This window comes from Tenrec ecaudatus, chromosome 4 (genome assembly GCF_050624435.1).
Source record: "Tenrec ecaudatus isolate mTenEca1 chromosome 4, mTenEca1.hap1, whole genome shotgun sequence".
NCBI classification, from domain to species: domain Eukaryota; kingdom Metazoa; phylum Chordata; class Mammalia; order Afrosoricida; family Tenrecidae; genus Tenrec; species Tenrec ecaudatus.
In genome coordinates this window covers 102,439,049-102,448,078 of record NC_134533.1, presented here as the reverse complement: position 1 = coordinate 102,448,078, position 9,030 = coordinate 102,439,049, and the positions used below count along the sequence as shown (strand labels likewise).

At 36.9% G+C, this 9,030-nt stretch overlaps 1 non-coding gene across 1 annotated transcript; it reads right to left on the bottom strand.

Annotated features, from left to right (window-relative positions):
• Positions 1 to 4,384: 4,384 nt before the first annotated feature.
• Positions 4,385 to 4,546, bottom strand: LOC142447629 (U1 spliceosomal RNA). Its single transcript, XR_012784298.1, has one exon. It is a non-coding gene; the product is annotated as a U1 spliceosomal RNA (small nuclear RNA).
• Between the last annotated feature and the right edge of the window lie 4,484 nt (positions 4,547 to 9,030).

Here is a 9,030-nt window from a genome sequence, read left to right as displayed (position 1 = left end):
TTACCTAAAGTCTAAAGAAGAATGTATGGACTCATATTGGACATATGGGTTAATATTGGACTTACGGACTGGATCTTAACTAGGCTTGGATGCTTTTTCAACATACAATTGCTCTTTGATATAAAGCTCTATCTTACACACATGCAAGTGTCATTGGATTTGTTCCTCTAGTGTACTCAGACTAACATCCATTGTATAATGAATATTATTAAATCATTTAAGATGAGAAAGATTTTCTAAGATTAACCACAGAAAGAAGGGGAAGCATCTACTGACAAGGTTCCAGAATTTTGGGTCAGATTCAGAAGACTATGTGGAATAACGGATATTATTGCTGATGTCAGATGGATCTGAAAGCAGACGATAACTGAAAGGTGTTTACTTAGTTTTATTGACTATGCAAAGGCATTTGACTGTATGGGCCATTACAAATTATGCATAGCCTTGAGGTGTATGGGAAGTCCAGAATACTACATTGTACTCATGTGGAACCTATACATGGATCAAGAGGCATTGTGTGAACAGAATGAGGGACTGTGCATGTTTAAAACCAAGAAAGATGTAAGTCAGGGTTGTATTCTTTCATCATATAGATCTGTATGATGAACAAATAATAATCAGAGAAGCTGGCTTGTAGGAGGAAGGATGTGGCATCAGAATTGGAAGAAGGTTATTAATCTGTGAGATGCAGATGACAAAACATGCTGAAATTAAGGAGGGCTTGAAGCATTTGCTGATGAAGATCAAGGATTGTAGGCTTCAGTACAGCATAATGTAAAGAAAACAAATAATTTCACAACTGGGACAATTGTACAGCATCATGTTAAATGGAAGAAAGATTGACATTTTAAAAGATTTTTTCTGGCTGGGATCATGAATCAATGCTCATGGAAGTTAAGCATTGCATTGAATAAATTTGCTATATGTGACTTCTTTGCAGTGTTTAAGAGCAAGGATGTTACTTTTAGGACTAAAGTGTACCTAACCAAGGCATGGTATTTTAAATCACCTCATATGGATGGGATGGTTGGGCATCATGTAATTAAGACTAAAGAAAAATTAGTACATTTGAATTATGGTACTCATAAAGAATATTGAAAGTACTATGGACTGCCAAAATGAAGAAGTACAGCCAGAATGCTCCTTAGAAGCAAAGATAGCAAGCCATTGTCTCATGTACTTTGGACAATACATCAGGAGAGACCAGTCATCAGAAAATGACATCATGCATGGTAAAATAGAGGAGCAGTATAAAAGAGAAAGGCCCTTGACAAGATGGATCGACAGAGTAGCTGTGACAACAGGGCTCAAACGTAAGAACAATTTGAAGGATTGCACGGGACTCAACAGCAAGCATATTGATTTGTTGTTCATAGGGTCACTATAAATGGGAATTGATATGATGGCATGTAACATCAATAAACTCAGTCATTTGGTGAGAATTATCAAGGTTACAGATAGATGAGCTAGACCACATACTCTAAGTTCGCTGCAAGATACAACCATTATCCTATGTTCTATTGTTGCAACATTTGCTAAAGTAGTAGAGGAGGGTAGCATGTGTTTGGTGAGGAACCAATATAAAAGTTAAAAGGTTTAGACTATAGTGGAGGTTTATCTTAGAGAAGTCATTATATCCTTTCCACAAATCAACTTGAATTTGACTCATAGTGACCATGTATAAGATTTCCAAGAGTGTGTCCTTCAGTTTATCAAAAGTAAGACTTAGGAACCACAATAGTCCATTTATTTTCATTCTGCGCTTTAATGAGAGGCTTATTCTCTGAGGATAGAGTAAAGTCTCTTTAAAATTGTTCAGGTTATTGAAATAAAAATAAGTGACTCTGCAAAACATTTGAGTTGTTAATTCTATAACTTTAAATACTAGAATCTAAGATCAGCCAACAGGAATTGGGCATCAGAAACAAATCAGCTTCATGAGAGACAAGAATTGATACTACATAATGATAAGCAAAACAACAGGACAGGAACATATAGCCATAATTAACATTTATGAAATCAATGAATGACTCAAAAAATACATCAATAAAATCCTTAGAGTGGAAGGGAGAAATCCAATAATAGTGATTTCAAGACATTCTTCTTGAGGAATGACAAGTCATCAGGAGAGAAACGCAATGAAGAAATGAGAGAGCTGAACAACATAATCAACAAGCTTGACTTCCTACATAAGAGGGGTACCCAAAGAGAGAGAGAGAGAAAGAGAGAGAGAGAGAGAGAGAGAGAGAGAGAGAGAAAGAAAATCTCTGCCGGCAAAGCTTTCACATTATGCATTTTTCTCCCTTTAGGCAAGCAGCAAGCAACTTGCTCTGAGTTAATGCACCCAGTAGCATTGCCAGGGAAGGTTCTCTCTGGTCACAGTGAATTTTTTTCATAAGAGCAGTTTCACTTGAACCTCAGTTTTTGTGATGGCCAATTTAAGAGAAAAGCGTGCGGCTGTGAAATGTTATTTTCTGTACAGGACAAATGCCATAGAAACTGCTGTGATGTTGAACACAGTGTACAAGGACAGCACTATGGGAAAACTCAAGTGTAAGAGTAGTTTTCAGATTTCAAAAAAAGTGGAGTGGAGATTGATGACAAACCTCCTTCTGGACATTGTTCAACTTCCCAACGGGACAAAAATGTTGACTCATTGTACACTTGGAGTTCCTTCCACAAGGTCAATCTGTTCATCAAGCTTTCTATTTAGGGGATCAGAAGAAGATAGTGTAACAGTGTGAGACAAAAATAAAAAAGGCATGATTTGTGGCAGACAGGGGACTGGTTTTGCTACCACAACAAAGCACCTGCTCACACAGCCATCTGATTGGACCAGATTGGGGCCCTAAACAGCATTCCTCTCTTGCCCCAAGTACCTTACTCACCCTACCTCTGTGAAACTTCTTTTTGTTCCTGCAAGTGAAGAGGGACATGAAAGGACAGAGATTTGATGAAATAGAAGAAATGAAGAAAAAAACAAGGGAGGTACTGTCAGTCATCCAAACAGATGAGTTTGAAAAATGTTTCCAAGAATGGAATCACAGGTTTGACAAATGTGTTAAGTGTAATGGAAAGTACTTTGAAGGTGATAAGGTTTATTTGTTAAAAAAATTAAATACACAGCTTTGAAAAAAATTCTGTTTTTTGGGGGATGCCCCCTTATATATACAGCACATAGCAACCAGCAGCAATAAAGTACATGTTCTCCTCCAGCACACATGGCACATACTCTAAAATGAACCAAGTACTAGGTTACAAACCAAGCCTTATAAAATGCAAACACATTGAGATTCTGCAAGACATTTTAGCAAATAGCAACATTATACAACTGAAAGTCTACAATTGAAAGAATAGGAACATAAAAGCAAACACACTCTGTTGTGCAGAGTTCTCTAGAGAAACAAAACCAGGACACATACACACGTGTGTTTCTCTAGAGAATATATATATATATATGTATATATATATATATATATATATATAGCATGAAGAAATATAACAGCTAATTTTTTCACACGGCAGGACAGAGGGCTCAGTTCAACTCACTTCTGTGGAACAGGTAATATACTGTAAGTCCTTCAACTCAGAAGGGCTGCTGGGTCCAAGGTCAAGGAAGCAGACAGCTGAGTCTTCCCTCAGGCAATGCAGGCAGTCCACCCATAGACAGAAAACAGTAGGGTGGGTCACCAACAGTCAGCAGCTCAGGAGCTTAGCAAAGCAGGCCTGAATGGGATATTGAACTCAAGCATGACAGGATAACAGGATCCACCAGGCTCTAGCTCAAGTGATGTACACACCAGCAGTGTGGCTAAGCAGTTCTCTTATGAACCTCAAGCTCTAGTGAAAGGATCCATAGTTGACTGTCCCACAAGCAGTGTAGTTCACAAGTTGAGGCAGAGAACTAGCTAAAGCAGCCACACGCTGGTCTGATCACCAGAGAGCAAGAGAAAGAGGGGTGGACCTTGCCGGATCATGTATCTCTTTGAAACCTTAGTAATCTCCCATATTACTATTGTCCAGGTTGGCACAATAAACCTACCTATCACACACATGAAGACTGAATAACATACTATGTAAAAAGACTGGATAATAAAGGATTAAAATTAAGACATTGCTTGAAACAAATAAGAATTATAATACAGCATATCAAAACCTTGGCACACAGCAAAAGCACTTAACAGAGAGCAATCTATAACAATCAAATGTGCACATTAAAAAATAAGAGAAAACCACTATCAGCATCTTTAGAAAACACTTCCAACAACTATAACAGAGTGCAGTATGAACCTTGCAGCAACCGAAGAAAATAATAAACCTAATAGAAATAAGTGCATTTTGTTTTGATATGCTGCTGAATTCTTTTTTTTCTTCCTATTTGTAAGGGGAGAGTGCAAATGCAGTCTCCCACTACCACAAATTATACAGTCGAGTTTCCCACATTTGGGGAAATCGCAGGGGTCAGCACATCCGGAGTACAATGGATAAGCCTCACCCTGGGAAAGTCACCTTCCTGATCATGGTATCTCCCCTGCCAGGTAAGTATGCTGCTGAATTCTATATCAAGAATTAAACCAGAATTTTGTTGAAATATTTTATCTATATCCATGATGGATATTGGTTTTCTGTCTTTATGGGGTCTTTGCCTATTTTTAATATCAAGTCAGCATAACACTGATATTAAGACCAGGCAACTTGATACATAAAATTCAACAACATATCAAAAAATAAATACACCATGGACAAGTGGGATTCATGCCAGGGATGTAAGGATAATTCAATATTAGAAAAAAATTAATGTTACATTAATAAGACAAAGAATTAAGAATCATATAATAATATAAATATACACAGAAAAGGTATTTGACAATATCCAACACTGGTTTCTAATAAAAAACATTCGACAAAATATGAATAGAAGGGAAACTCCTCAACATAATAAAGGCCAAAAAAACAACAACTGCCAACATCATGCTCAATAGGGTGTGGAGGTGGAGGCAGAAACTGAAAACATTTCCTCTGAGACTAGGAACTAGACAAGGATGCCCCCACCAATACTCTTATTCAACGTCTTCTGGAAGTCTTAGCCAGAACCATTACAAAACATAAAGAAATCAAGAGAATAAAATTGGGTATAAAAGACCAGAATTCTCTACCACTTATAGACAACATAATTTTACGTAGCAAGAACTCCAAGGGCTGCATAAAGAGATTGTGGGAAGCAATAGAGCAATGATCTAAAGTGGCAGGATACAAGATTAACAACAACAGCAAAATCAATCAGCTTCATGTATATCAGTGAAAAGAACTCTGAAAAAATACATCAAGTAGGCAAGATCTCTTGCTTTCAAGAACCATGCAAAAGATGAAATACTTAGGAATAAACTAAGAGAGTCAAAAGACCTGTACAAAGAAAACTACAGAGCATTAGGACAAGAAACCGAAAGAGACACAAATGGAAGAATATCACATGTTCATAAGTATTTGCTGTAGTCAGGTGCCATCAGATCAGTTCCAACTTACAGTGACACTGTCTATAACATAGGGAAACACTGCCTGACTCGGTGCCATCCCCACAGCTGTTCTTATGTTTGATCCCATCAATGTAGCCACTATGTCAACCCATCTTTTCATTCTGTCCATGAAGTTCTCAGTGGCTAATTCCTCAGAAGTGGACAGCTTATCCCTTCTTTACACTCTGTTCTAAGTCTGAAAGCTCTATTAAAACTTCTTCCCTCTGGGTGACCCTGCTGGCATTTGAAATAACAGTGACATAAGCTTCCAGCATCACAGCCACACACAAGGGCCACACTATTAGAAAACTGGGTGACAATGGATGGTATTCTTGGGTAGAAAGACTTACTATAGTGACAATGTCAATAATACCTAAAGCAATTAAAATTCAATGCAATTCCTATCCAAATCTCAACTTAATTCTTTAAGGAAGTGGAAAAACTAATTCTCAACTGGCTGTGGAAAGGGAAGAAATCCAAGATAAGAAAATAATTCCTCATAAACACGAACAAAGTTGGAAAGTTGGGGACCTTGAATTACCCAACCTCAAAACCTACTGCACAGCCACAGTAGTCAAAACAGCCTGAGACTAGTATAATGACAGCTACATAGACCAGTGGAACAGAATAGAAAACTCAGAAATAAAAATATCCAGCTACAGGCAACTGAATTTTGACACATGCCAAAAAACCACAATAAAACATTGAATGGGAGCGACACCTTCTTCAACATAGCACAACACAACAGACATGAGAATAACCACTGGAAGATATAGAATTCTGCAATATCTCAATAAGAATAAAACAATACAATTAAAATTTTAGCAAAGGACACAAACAGAGCATTTACCAGACACTCACATGGCTACCAAATACATGAGAAAATGTCACTAGCCATCCAAGGATGCATTTCAAAACAGTGATGAGTATCACACGACACCCACAATGATAGCCCAATACAGGAAAAAAAAAAAACCCAAACACAACAAATGCTGTTTGTTTCTGTGACTTTGTTTGTTGTTTGCCCTGTATTGTATGTTTACGTGCATAGGGAAACTGAGATGCATGGCATTACTAAAGTAGTAAGTGGATTGATGATTACCTTGGGCAGGTGAGGCTTTAGGGAGTCAACATAAATGAGTACAGGAAGGAAGAAAAGATTCCAAAGGTGATTGTGGCAATATTGTACAACCCTTCCTGATAGAAGTGAAGTATTGAATTGATGTTCATTTATAACTTAATAAAAATTTTTAAAAATTAAAAGCTTTGGAAAAAAAGTAATTCAACTTCACAATTAATAAATTTTTGAAAGTCATTGTTCTAGCCTTACCTGCAAAATGACAATAGTTATCTGTCTTATAGAGCATTAAATATAATATTAAACAGATAAGAGATGATGATAATAATTTTCCCCCATTTCTAAACTCACAGTGACACTCTTTCCCACAGGAATCCAATGATTCATACAACCTGAATCTCTCATTTCAGAAAATAATCTATGAGCAACTAATTTATACCAAGCTGTGACCTATTTTGGGAATTTTTGCATTTTTAAAGATCATTTGGAAAACAATGTTTTGAGCAATTGCAAAATCAGTGGACTATGACAGTGTATTTTTTGTGTATGTATCTGTATATATATATATATATATATATATATATATATATATATATATATTTCTCAATTAAAATTATAATTTTGTCTGGGTCACTTATTCCTGCTCACCCCCACCCACCCATCATGTGTAAAGCAACCTAAAAGTTCAAGAACAAAGAAACTTCTGTTTAATGTATAATTGGTGCTAGTATATTTATAATAAAACATGTCCCATTGTAACTGAGTAAGGAACAGATTAATTCGAACGCCCTCCCCCCAAATCCAATTTGTCACTAATTGTGAAACAATTGACAGGAAGACTGTTCAGCCTGCTGCTCTCTTATAAACAGTGAAATTACCTTGGCTATGACAGCCAAACAACGAGAAAACAGGAGCGCTCATTAGCATTTTGACATGTATACATTAGGGAAACTCTGAGAATAAGAGAATGCTTTACTAAGGCGAATCCTTAGTTTTAGTTGAAATTATCATACACTATTTGTGGGTCTAATAGCTTTATTGCTTCTGTCATATTTGGGGAAAGAATCAGAATATATGTGGTGGATTAACAGCATGCCACAGGACCATGAGAACATCGTCTTATCGGGTGCTGAGAACCATGTAGGTAGATTTCTGATTTATTCATGAACATCTGCACAAATAAGAGATGTCACAATCGCCTTCAGTAGCCATCCTTGAGATAGTCATCTTGAAGTTTTACCCTCAGGAATATGTTGGACTCTAAATGAAGTATCTTTTCTTTCTCTTTCATGTGTGTATGTGCTGCCCTTGGTCTTAGTTATTTGGTGCTTTAATAACAGATACAGCATGGATGGATGGGTTTAACAAACAGAAGCAATTGCTTCACAGTTTTAGAAGCTGGGAGTTTGCTGTCAGGGTCTCAGTTTTAGGGACAACCTTTCTCTGTCGGTTTTGAAGGAAGGTCCTTGTCTATGTGCAATATTTATGCGAGTAGCAGAGTTGAGAGATTCCCAGGCATCCAGTATCAGTCTTCCCTTGGATTTGGGAACTTTATGGACCTGGGTTCAAAAAATGCATTCTGCTCCAGATCTTTTAAAAAAAAATCATTTTATTGGGGGCAGATCTTCTTTTTTGGTATGTCTCTCTGATCCTTGTTTGCCTGTATAATGTCTTTTATAGCCCCAAAGAGATTGACTCAAGATATAAGCAATGACTAGAGATGACATTCTGCCTCATTAACGTTAAACAAACCCAAAACACACTACCTTTCCTCTCATGGCATCGTGTAGGCCAACTTAAAACTGCTCCCTAGGGGTTTTGAGGCTGAGCATAGGAGCAGCTAGCTTCATCTTTCTTTTGTAAAGCAGCTGGTAGGTTTGAATCAGCAACCTTATGAATAACAGTCCAAGAATTAACACTAGAGAGGCTAGGGCATTTACAATGTGAAGGAATAACTCTGTTTTTAAAGCTATCCACTTGTGGTATTTTTATTATAGCAACACTAAATAACTAAGACACTATAATTACATAACACTAAACACATAAATTAACACATATTTCGGAGTGATCCAATTCAATCCATGCTTTGCCAGAAATATAAAGCATTGCTATTCATAGCCTTCTAAGGATAAGGCAAACATAGTCACCACTTCCACTTAATGTAGTCATTCAGCAAATATTTTACTGAATGGGATTATGTGCCAGACACTGACAAAATGTTTAGGATGCAGAGAAAAAGGCAAGGGGTTTTCTCTGTACTTATGAAGCTTATATTCCCTATAAATGATATAAAGGGACACGTCATGCACGAATCTAGGGAAAGAACCTGAAGGATGGAGGTAGAATTAAATGTAAAGTCTCTGAATTAGAGATTTCTTTTGAATCAGTGGATTGGTATACATGTTTTACAAGTTCAAAATTTGAATAATAAATGAGTAG